The sequence below is a fragment of the Silene latifolia genome, chromosome X, assembly GCF_048544455.1.
Source record: "Silene latifolia isolate original U9 population chromosome X, ASM4854445v1, whole genome shotgun sequence".
NCBI lineage: Eukaryota > Viridiplantae > Streptophyta > Magnoliopsida > Caryophyllales > Caryophyllaceae > Silene > Silene latifolia.
The window spans coordinates 147184328-147196496 of record NC_133537.1 but is presented as its reverse complement, the minus strand read 5'-3'; the positions used below and the strand labels follow the sequence as shown (position 1 = coordinate 147196496).

Sequence of the window (12169 nt, the reverse complement as noted above, 5' to 3'; positions counted from 1 at the left end):
AACCACTTGCTCTCCACCTTCCTACCAGCAGGAATTTTACCTTTGCGCCCGTCTGTAACCTGAAAACAATCTACCTTCGTCGCCTCTTCCGCAAACGAAACACGTGCACTATATAAAGAAACGTTACTTGATCTAAAAGTAACACTACTTGCAATGAAAAATTAGGCTATGTGGAAATCGAACCCACATCTTTGTGCAAGATTGTAATTAATCTACCATTGAGCTAATAGCTTTCCAATACAATGTTCATAAAAGGAGAAAAAGAAGACGAAATACTCGAGAAATGGCAAATTACATCACAAACAACAAATGAATCGAGGAGACCCGGATTTTTTAGAGCTCATCAATTCGATATTATAATCATGCCACAAATCAGTCAACAGAGAACAACGCATAGTGCTAGCATAGGTGTCCTCCACTCTACAAAAAAAAAATCAATTACAAGTTACAACTGCTATATGAAAGCTACTATAAATGAGGAACAAAATCATTGAAATTCAAGAAATCACATTGGATTTGTCATATAACACTAAATTCAAGACCGACTATTGACTAATTTGTTTACATACAAAGAACAATCCTCTGAATTACATACTCAAATAAATATTTGTGATTTTGATAATTCACGTCGTCAATCTTGAGGTTGGATATCTTAACAAAATATCGATCAAAAGAAATCGTGAAGCTTGATCAATCATCACGCTGTGTTGTGTGTTTAGCGGAATTTATTGTTTATGCTTTGCAAATTGTGGATTTCTTACACAGCGGGGGAGAGATTCAAAGGAAGAGAGAAAATAAATTTGGAAAGGAGAGAGAAGGGGTAAAGGGTGAAACTCGTGAAAGTCAACAAAAATTTGTCACCGAATATTAGCAGATCTAACGGTCCAAAAAATATAGGATGGACTCACCTAAGAAGCTGGATTCACCATATAACACCCGCTCTTTTCGTATAATAGTTATAAACATATTTTTATATTATTTTATTTAATTAATTTTATTTTAAACATAAATTTTATTAAAGCTATAATTTTAAAGCTTATTTTATATAAAAATATACGTCTAGCTCGGATAACAATAACAACAACAACAACAACAATAATAATAATAATAATAATAAAATTCCGTCTTAAATTATAGTACGTTTAAGATGTGTTTCCGTCTAGCAAGAGACCGTCACATTCTCACATGTGAGACTAGTTTATTCTCGACCTATCCCATACCGACAACACACCCTTCACTTTTTGCACCTAACTAAATTAATAATATTTTTTTTTTTTTATACTTACTCTCACTCTCACAAAATAGACCGGCCAATCCCTAGACATCACTCATTTTTCCTCCTCCTTTGTTTTTGAAAATCCTACAGCACACACACAACAAACAAACAGTGACCATAAACACCACTTTTGTCGACCTTTAAGCTCAGATTCCGACCTCGTTTCTCAACCGTTTTCCTTAATTTTTGCGCCATTCTATTCTTCTTTCCATCCTTCAACTTTCTAGGTAAGAAAGTCCCACTCTTGTGGAGGTTTCAAAATCGACCATCTTATAAAAGTTTCGACCTTTAGCTCAAAAGCTCTGTTTCCTTGTTTATAGGTGAAGAATTTGAAGACCCGGAGGGAGACTCGTACATTGTGGACCACTCGCTTGAAGATTGAAGAGCATTCGAGGTAACGGTGATAGGTTACTTGACAAAGTGTCGATATTTCGCTCTTTTACTCGGTTTTTCACTCGTTTTTGTTGAAAAGTTTAAACCTTTATGCCTTTCTCATGTGTATGGTTGATTATGTGAGTTTAGTAAGTATTTTACATGTTTGTTTGCGTGTTTTTTATAGCTTGTTCTTCTTAAGTGAATTCGGGTAGGGTGAATGTTCTTATAGTGTATGTGGCCTGTTTTTCATGGGTATATATATTGCTGCTTGTTTCTAGGTCTTCCTTAGCTTTACTTTGGTGAGATTAGTGTTGGTTATTCGTACTTTAAGCATGCTTATTTCCGTTTCAACTCTACTTTAATTTTCGTCTGAAAACTGAGCTGAAATGGGACTGTCAAGTTTGGGTTTATACCCATAACAAGTGCGGTTTTGGTCTATGTTTTGGGGCCGGGAAGAGTAGTGTTTCAGACCAGCTTTCATGCTTACTATTTTCCCTTCAACATCGTCTTATGCATACTCAAATTTCCCTCTGTTTTGGTGACCCTTTCATGGGTCTTTTGGCAACCGTGGTTGGGTTTGTGGATGCTACATTGCAGACTATATGTAAGCCACGGGGGAGGGGTTTTGAGCAGGCTGTTATGGGCGGTTTCGGGCTGTTTAATTGTGGTTTCGGGCTGGATTTTGGGTGGTAAAGGATGGTGGATATGTATGGTAAAATTTGTGTAAATATCCATCTCAAACATGCTCATAAACTCGTCTTGCTATTTACACGTGTTGCACTTTTGGTGAGCCTTGTAGTGGTGTTGGTCACGGCTAGGCTGGCCGTGGAAGGAGGGAGCAGACAGTGGCCACGGCCTGGTTGTTTTGGGTTGGTCACGGGAGTGGAGTATATATTATACTCCTTGTCTTTCTATTTTCCTTTGCCTATGGTTTTGTAATGTTCATGAATTGGGCTTATTTATATATATATATATATATATATATATATATATATATATATATATATATATATATATATATATATATATATATATATATATATCTTGTAATTGGGCCAATTGTGTTGCTTACCCATCTTATTTTCCCTCTTCCTTGTTTTTTTGTTGGTAACTTGCTTAGTTTATAAGTGGGCTTCACATGATTAAACTTTTGGGCTTCACATGATTAAATCTTTGGGCTTTACATGATTGATTTGTTGGGCTTCATATAATCCATTTGTTGGGCTTGACAGGTTTTAAATGTTGGACTCGTCATTTTTTAATTATCGGGTCAACCTTAATTACCGCTTATTATATTTTATTTAACCGGCATGTTAATTTAATTATAAAATGAAATATTTATTTATATGTTATAAGTATGAAAGAATTATTATAAATAATTACTTGTAAGGAGTCGTATTCTTGTAGAAATGTCATAATACTATCACATATGCTTGATATGCCTTTATGCCTACTTGTGTCGTTCTGTCAAGCATGGGTTTAGCTCATTTATTCTGCCTCTTTCAGACTGTTCTGCCGATTGTGGGTTCTCGACTTACGTTCTGTCGATCAAGTGTTGGATGCGGACTATTTTGACTCATGTCGAATCGGGAACCGTTCTGTCCCGAGAGTCTAGCCAGATTTAGACTAGGACTGAGTCTTTGTGATTATCATTGTCGTTCTACTAGGGGAAATTATATTTTAATGAGTTTAGTAAAGGTTTTGCATTATTTGGATGGTTACATTGGTCATATCTCCTTGAAATACCTGCTCGTGGCTAAGTGGTTGTATTTGCTCGCTTTACATTCCGTCTCCATTATTTGATGTTGTTTATGCCTTGCTTACTTGTCTATCTCATTCCCTTTTTCCTTATTCTTGTTATCTTGGAACATGTATGATCTCATGTTTAGTTGTAATTATATTCATTTATATCTTATTTAATATGATTATCTGTTTATGTTCTTTGTTATGTCCGTTTTGACGCTTTGTGGCTGGGAGAACCTTGAGTTACTCCCCACTGACTGTGGCTTTCATGTTTACATGAATGACAGGTTGGTGAAGATGCTTATGTGGGGTTAGACGTGTGAGCTAGTGAGTACCTTGAACTTTTAGATTACTTATTCACCGCTTAGACTCACCTCTTTCATTATGTCATTCGAGGGATATATTTTCCCCACTTTTGACCGTTTTATTTGTATGAACCTATGTTTTTATTTCCGGATATTTTTCCCGTTGAATTTTAGTGACTCCCGTATGATAAACTCTATTTATTAAATAAAAATTTTAAAAATTCCTCATTTTTAGCATATATTTAGTAGTTACTTTCCGTTTTATCGCGGGGCATCACAGTTGGTATCAAATCCTTTGTAGCTCCCGACGAACACACGTGTACCCCAAACTTAAATTTTGAACTTGACCTTGAATAGTGAATGAGAGATGGGTAGAACTAAGGACCTAAGTTGGTAGTCTTCTTGTGTATGCTATTTGTTAAGTACTAACTTGTTTGATTTTCTTTGGTGCCTTAAGAAGATTGTGCGACCGAGCAATGTAGAGAATACCATCATGCAAGCCCTTACTCAAATCCTCCAAAATCAACAAGATGCCAATGCTCATGTCAATGTTCAAGCCAATCCCGCTCCACAAGTGGGAGATCGTCAAGGAAGTTTTGCTTGGATTGCAAGTCAACTAGCAAGAAATAAGGCTAGGACCTATGGTGGTGAAGTTGATCCTATTGAGCTTTTCGAGTGGTTTCGTGACATGGAGAAGAATTTATCTCTTTATGATGTCCAAGACCGAGACAAAGTGAAACTTGCTTCTCGTTTCCTTGTGAATGAGGCCGATAGGTGGTGGACTATAACCGGACCTTCCATCACTCAAGACCCCACCTTTGATTGGAACCGTTTCAAGACTCTTGTGGAAACTCGTTTCTACCCTAAGGAACTCAAGCAACAAAAATTGAAGGAGTTCATTGATTTCAAGCAAGGAAGCCTAGCCGTTCAAGCTTTCACCGACAAGTTCAATGATCTTGCTCACTATGCCCCTAAGTTCGTGAATTATGAAGATGAACGTGTCTACTTCTACCGAAGCAAGTTGAATCCCAAGTTGGAAAGTATAGTGAGAAGAGACTCCACAACCTTTGTAGCGATCTATGATGATGCTCTTTGGGCCGAGCATTCCTTGAAGGCTATTGATGATGATGCTATGTCTCGATCCTACTCTAATTCTTACCGTCCTAACTTTCATGGCAAGGGACCTTATGTGCCTTCTCCTTCACCAAACTTTGCTAAGAAGAGGTTTGTGCCAAGAGTACAATAACCAAGAGTGCAAGAACCAAGAAGGCAAGTGCCAAGTGGACAAGTATCCCAACCAAGCAACAACAACCTCAACTTGGAGAAAGCTTGCAAGTGCTTCAATTGTAAGCAAGCCCTACACCCCGGAGTTGGATGCTACAATCGACCTTTGACTTGTTATCATTGTAAGAAGCCCGGTCATCGCTACAATGATTTCCTCGATAGGAAGACTTCTACTACTTCTTCTTCCACACAAGCTCCAAAAGCCAAGCCAAGAGGAACCATCTATGTCATGAGTCGTGCCGAAGCCCCTGCTCATCCCGACATCATTACGGGTATGCTCTCAATTTTTGATCAACCATGCCTTATTCTTTTTGACACCGGCGCATCTTTATCTTTTATTTCCTCCAAGGTTTCAGAAAAGTTAGCTCTTAAGCCTATACCTAGTGAGGATACCCCTATATCCTTACCATCCGGAGAGATCATTTCATGTTCCTATTCTTTCCCCGATGTCCCTATCTTAATCTCGGGAATTCTTTCCCCGATAACCTACTTCGTTTTCCCCTTGAGGAATTCGATGTGATTTTGGGTATGAATTGGTTGTCTAAGTACGATGCAAGATTCGAGTGTAGAGATCAAAAGATTCACCTCAAAAGTCCGCTAGGAACCCTTGTTGCCTATAAAGGAGTCCGTTCTCAAGAAGGTGTGAAGTTAATTTCCGCTTTGATGTTGATAAGTATGGAGAGGAAAGGTCACCAAGTCTTTTTTGTGCATGGTGACTTCTACTTCTTCTTCTTTACCGAAGCTTGAATAAGTGCCCGTGGTTTGTGAATTCGCCGATATTTTTCCCGAGGAGTTGCCTGGAATACCTCCCGAGCGTGATGTAGAATTTTCTATCGACCTTGTACCCGGAGCTGGACCGATTGCTAAAGCTCCCTACTGTATGGCGCCAACCAAACATAAAGAGTTAAGGAAGCAACTTGATGAGATGATTGAGAAAGGATTTATTCGATCTAGTGCCTTACCTTGGGGTGCTCCCATTCTCTTTGTGAAGAAGAAATATGGATCCATGAGACTTTGTATCGATTATCGTGAGCTCAACCGTGTTACTATTAAGAACAAGTACCCTCTACAAAGGATTGAAGATTTGTTTGATCAACTCAAAGGTGCCTCTACTTTTTCCAAAATTGATTTGAGATCCGGTTATCATCAAATTCTCGTTCGTGATTTTGATATTCCAAAAACCACCTTTAGCACGAGATATGGACATTTTGAGTTTAAGGTGATGCCCTTTGGTTTAACCAATGCTCTCGCTATCTTCATGGACCAAATGAACCTAACTTTTAGTGAGTTCTTGGACAAGTGTGTTGTGGTCTTCATCGACAATATTCTCATCTTTTCTAAGTCCGAGGAAGAGCATGCCGATCATCTTCGTACTATCTTAGAGATTCTTCGTCGTCAAAAGTGGTTTGCCAAATTTTCCAAGTGTGAATTTTGGTTGTCTAAGGTGTTTTTTCTTGGTCATGTGATATCCAAGGAAGGTGTTATGGTGGACCCTTCAAATATTGAAGCCGTGATGGAATGGAAGAGCCCGACCAATGTTGGTGAGATCCGTAGTTTCTTGGGTTTGGCGGGTTATTACCGCCGCTTTGTGAAGGATTTTTCTTAGCTTGCTAGGCTGATGACTTAACTCTTGAAGAAAGAAGCCAAGTTCTTGTGGACCGAAGCTTGTGAGGAAGCGTTCCAAGAGTTGAAGAGAAGGTTGAATACCGCTCCCGTTTTGACCTTACCTGAGGATAAAGTGGAGTTTGATGTGTTTTGTGATGCTTCTAAGATGGGTTTAGGTTGTGTTCTTATGGAAAATAGGAGTGTTGTTGCTTATGCTTCACGACAATTGAGAGTTCATGAAGTGAACTACCCTACTCATGATCTTAAGTTAGCCGCCGTTGTTCATGCCTTAATAATGTGGAGACATTACCTCATTGGAGTTCATTGTCGTATCTACACCGATCATAACAGCTTGAGGTATATTTTCACCCAAAAAGAGTGGAATATGAGACAACGCCGTTGGTTTGAGTTAGTGAATGACTATGATTTGGAGGAGTTGTATCATGAAGGAAAGGCAAATGTGGTTGCCGATGCTCTTAGTAGAAAGTCAACTCATTCCTTGAGTGCTATCCGTGAGCTTCCCGATGACCTTTGTGCGGAGTTTCGTAAGTTAAGTTTGCAAATTGTGGAAAGTGGTTTTGACTACCTTGGTGCTATGGTTGCCGAACTCGTTATTCTTTGTGAGATTAATGATAACCTAGTGGATGATGCTACTTTCAAAATATTTCAAGCCAGGCTTCTTGAAGGGAAAGCTAAAGATTGTGAGATTGATGCTAGTGGATATCTTCGTTACCAAAGCCGCTTGTATGTCCCCGATGTCGTTGACTTGAGAAAGAGAGTCCTTGATGAAGCTCATCTATCCCCTTATTCAATCCATCCCGGAGGAGACAAGATGTATAAAGATTTGAAGCTTCAATTTTGGTGGCCTCACATGAATAATGACATTGTGACTTACGTTGGGAAATGTCTCACTTGTCAACAAGTGAAGATTGAGCATAAGAGAATCGGAGGTTTTCTACAACCGTTGGATGTGCCTTTATGGAAATGGGAGTCCATCTCCATGGATTTTGTAATGACTTTGCCTAATACCGTTGGTGAAAAGGATGCCGTATGGGTGATTGTGGATAGATTGACCAACTGTGCTAGGTTCATCCTTATCAAAGAGACTTGGAGTTTGGATAGACTTGCTAATTCCTATGTTGAGGAGATCGTTCGTTACCATGGTGTTCCTAAGGAGATCGTGTCGGATCGTTACCCGAGGTTTTGTTCGATATTTAGGAAGGCCTTACAAGATGCTATGGGTAGTAAGTTGTTGATGAGTACCGCTTTTCATGCCGCTACCGATGGTCAAACCGAAAGGACGATTCAAATACTTGAATATTTGTTGTGTGCTTGTGCCCTTAATTTCCATGTTAGTTGGGAAAAGAGCCTGACTTTGGTGGAATTTTCCTACAACAATAGTTATCATGCTTCTATCAAGATGGCTCTCTATGAAGCCTTATATGGGAGAAAGTGTCGTAGTCCGATTTGTTGGGATCAAGCAAGTGATGTTCGTGATCTAGGACCCGACAAGCTAGCCAAGACAATTGACCAAGTGAAGATCATCCGAGAAAGAATGAAAGCCGCTCAAGATCGCCAAAAGTCTTATGCCGATGTTCGTCGTCGACCCTTGGAGTTTGAAGTTGGTGATAAAGTGTTCTTGAAAGTATCCCCGGTGAAAGGAGTAAAGAGATTGGGAGTCAAAGGAAACTTAAGTCCAAAGTACATTGGACCCTATGATGTTATGAAAAGGATTGGTGCCGTGGCTTACAAATTGGATTTGCCCCCGAGTTTGGGTAAAGTTCATGATGTGTTCCATGTGTCTCAACTTAGGAATTACATTAGCGACCCAAGCCATGTGTTGCAAAATGAAATTCCCGAGCTTGAGCCTAGTCTTTCTTTTAAAGAGAGACTAATTCGCATTTTGGTAAGAAAGATAAGAAGTTAAGGAGTAAAGTTGTCCCCTTAGTGAAAGTTTTGTGGAAGTGCAGTAACGTGGAAGAAGTGACATGGGAACCGAAAGCTTCTATGCATATCAAGTACCCGGAGTTGTTTTCTTAAAGGTAATCTCCCTTACTTCAAGTTTCGAGGGCGAAACTTTTTAAAAGGAGGGGTGATTGTAACACCCGCTCTTTTCGTATAATAGTTATAAAAATGTCTTTATGTTATTTTATTTAATTAATTTTATTTTAAACGTAAATTTTATTAAAGCTATAATTTTAAAGCTTATTTTATATTAAAATATAAGTTTAGGTCAGATAGGAATAATAATAATAATAATAATAATAATAATGATAATGATAATAATGATAATGATGATAATAATAATAATAATAATAATAATAATAATAACAATAACAATAATAATAATAACAATAATAATAACAATAATAATAACAATAATAATAACAACAATAATAATAACAATAATAATAATAACAATAATAATAATAATAATAATAATAATAACAATAATAACAATAATAACAATAATAACAATAACAATAATAATAATAATAATAATAATAATAATAATAATAATAATAATAATAATAATAATAATAATAATAATAATAATAATAATAATAAAATTCCATCTTAAATTATAGTAGGTTTAAGATGTATTTTCGTCTAGCAAGAGACCGTCACATTCTCACATGTGAGACTAGTTTATTCTCGACCTATCCCATACCAACAACACACCCTTCACTTTTTGCACCTAACTAAATTAATAATAATTTTTTTTATACTTACTCTCACTCTCACAAAATAGACCGGCCAATCCCTAGACATCACTCATTTTTCCTCCTCCTTTGTTTTCGAAAATCCTATAGTACACACACAACAAACAAACAGTGACCATAAACACCATTTTTGTCGACCTTCAAGCTCAGATTCCGACCTCATTTCTCAACCGTTTCCCTTAATTTTTGCGTCATTCTCTTCCTCTTTCCGTCCTTCATCTTTCTAGGTAAGAAAGTCCCACTCTTGTGGAGGTTTCAAAATCGACCATCTTATAAAAGTTTCGACCTTTAGCTCAAAAGCTCCGTTTCCTTGTTTATAGGTGAAGAATTTGAAGACCCGGAGGGAGACTCGTACATTGTGAACCACTCGCTTGAAGATTAAAGAGCATTCGAGGTAACGAAGATAGGTTACTCAACAAAGTATCGATATTTCGCCCTTTTACTCGGTTTTTCACTCGTTTTTGTCGAAAAATTTAAACCTTTATGCCTTTATCATTTGTATGGTTGATTATGTGAGTTTAGCAAGTATTTTACTTGTTTGTTTGGGTGTTTTTCATGGCTTGTTCTTTTTAAGTTAATTCGGGTATGGTGAATGCTCTTATTGTGTATGTGGCCTGTTTTTCATGGATATATATATTGCTGCTTGTGTCTGGGTCTTCCTGAGCTTTACTTTGGTGAGATTTGTGTTGGTTATTCGTACTTTAAGCATGCTTATTTCCGTCTCAACTCTGTTTTAATTTCCGTCTGAAAACCGAGCAGAAATGGGATTGTCAAGTTTAGTTTTATACCCATAACAGGTGCGGTTTTGGTCTCTGTTTTGGGGGCGGGAAGAGTAGTGTTTCAGACTAGCTTTCATGCTTACTATTTACCTTTCAACATCGTCTTATGTAAACCCAAATTTCCCGCTTTGAAAACACAGTTTTGGACCATGTATACCTCTATTTTGGTGACCGTTTCATGAGTCTTTTGGCCATCGTGGTTGGGTTTGTGGCTGCTACATTGCAGGCTATGTGTACAGCCGTGGGGGAGGGGTTTTGAGCAGGCTGTTATGGCTGGTTGAGGGCTGTTTAAGTGTGGTTTCGGGCTGGCTTTTGGGTGGTAAAGTATGGTTGATATGGATGGTAAAATTTGTGTAAATATCCGTCTCAAACATGCTCATAAACGCGTCTTGCTATTTACATGTGTTGCACTTTTGGTGAGCCATGTAGTGGTGGTGGTCGCGGCTAGGCTGGCCGTGGAAGGGGGGTGCAGACGGTGGCCATGGCCTGGTTGTTTTGGGTTGGTCACGGGAGTGGAGTATATATTATACTCCTTGTCTTTCTATTTTCCTTTGCCTATGGTTTTGTAATGTTTCATGAATGGGCTTATATATATATATATATATATATATATATATATATATATATATATATATATATATATATATATTATATAGAAATATGATCATATGAGTTGAGTTTTTTTGGTGAGTTACCCCTCTAAATCTAAACCACTAAACTAATCTAAGATGGATGGCTGAGATTAGATCTTACTCAACCTACAAATACCTACTTTTCCCTCAATCTCCCCCATTATTAGAAAAAAAACACTCTCTCTCCTCCTTCCACCTCTAAAAAAAAAAGAATCAATACACATTATGATATTTAATCTTTATCAATTTTGTTCAAGTTGTAGGCTACAAACTCAGTCTTCATCATACTCGTCCAAATTCGTTATAAATTACGGAGATTTCATCGTCACTTTCGCTCCATCTTCGTATTTCTCTTCAATTTCACTATAGGTAAGTACTAATTTTATTTTTCTAGATCTGATTTGTGCGTTTTCATTATCATTCTTGTCTAATATTCATTTCATTTTCGTTGATTTGTTGTATGTTCGTTTGTACTTATGTCTTTTGTTGTTAAATTACTTGTTCTCTCATTTTTTTGCCAATAATTTATAAGGTTTTGAGTTTGAGATGAGAATTCTAAATGATTTTGTGCATTTTCATGTCATTTGTAAGGTGTTTCAGTAGGTTTTTTTATTCAATTCTGTTTCTTTATCTTTGATAATTTCTCGGATTTTGTGGTTAGTCTGTTAATAATAATTATTGTATTACTTTAACCGAGTTATTGTATTATTCAAACTCAGTTATTGTATTTTGTAGTTACTTCTTTTGCTATTTTAGAATATACTCTGTTAATAATAGTTATTATATTGCTTTAACCGAGTTATTGTATTATTCAAACGTAGTTATTGTATTGTTTTAACTTAGTTGTTTCAAATTAGAGTTGTTGTAAGATGACGTCTTCTTATATAATTTGTTTAAGTTGGTTATAATAATATTACATCTCAATTATTGTATTGTTTTAACTTAGTTATTTCAAATTCGGAGTTATTATTGTGGTCTTATATAATATGCTTATAGTCTGTTATAATAATATGCTTTATTTCTCTAAAATATCCAATTATTTTATAGTCGTTTTACGGTTATTTTAATACTTATAGGTGGTTATTGTATATCAGTTGCATAGTTATTTATAACTTACCCCCTTTTTGTTTTTATTTCTTTCAGTGAGTTTTTGTTGTCTGCTGGTTCAACCCACATCAATCGGCAAGACATGGTTCTCGTTGGGAAGAAATACTGGTGGAAGAAACATGGAAACAACAGCAAGACACGGTTCTCGTTGGAAGAAATATTTTAGACGATGTATCGGAGATAAATATATGTAATATTTGAGATGTTACTATTGGTAGATGTATTATTTGAAATGCATAGATGTAATTATGATGATGCTTAGATATAATTTTGTTGGAGATGTTTAAGTGTAATGTGTTGGAAACAAAATAGTTATATAATGAAAGTAAGTGGTTTTTTT

The 12169-nt window shown here is 36.7% G+C and overlaps 2 long non-coding RNA genes across 2 annotated transcripts; one reads left to right on the top strand and one right to left on the bottom strand.

The window, feature by feature from the left end:
• Window positions 1-273: 273 nt before the first annotated feature.
• LOC141621614 (uncharacterized) lies at window positions 274-856 on the bottom strand. The gene is made up of 2 exons (XR_012532499.1): window positions 596-856; window positions 274-420 (listed from the first exon to the last, which is right to left on the bottom strand). It is a non-coding gene; the product is annotated as an uncharacterized LOC141621614 (long non-coding RNA).
• Window positions 857-1292: 436 nt separating this feature from the next.
• On the top strand, window positions 1293-12169 carry LOC141621613 (uncharacterized). Its single transcript, XR_012532497.1, has 5 exons — window positions 1293-1503; window positions 1597-1670; window positions 3682-3721; window positions 9632-9705; window positions 11866-12169. It is a non-coding gene; the product is annotated as an uncharacterized LOC141621613 (long non-coding RNA).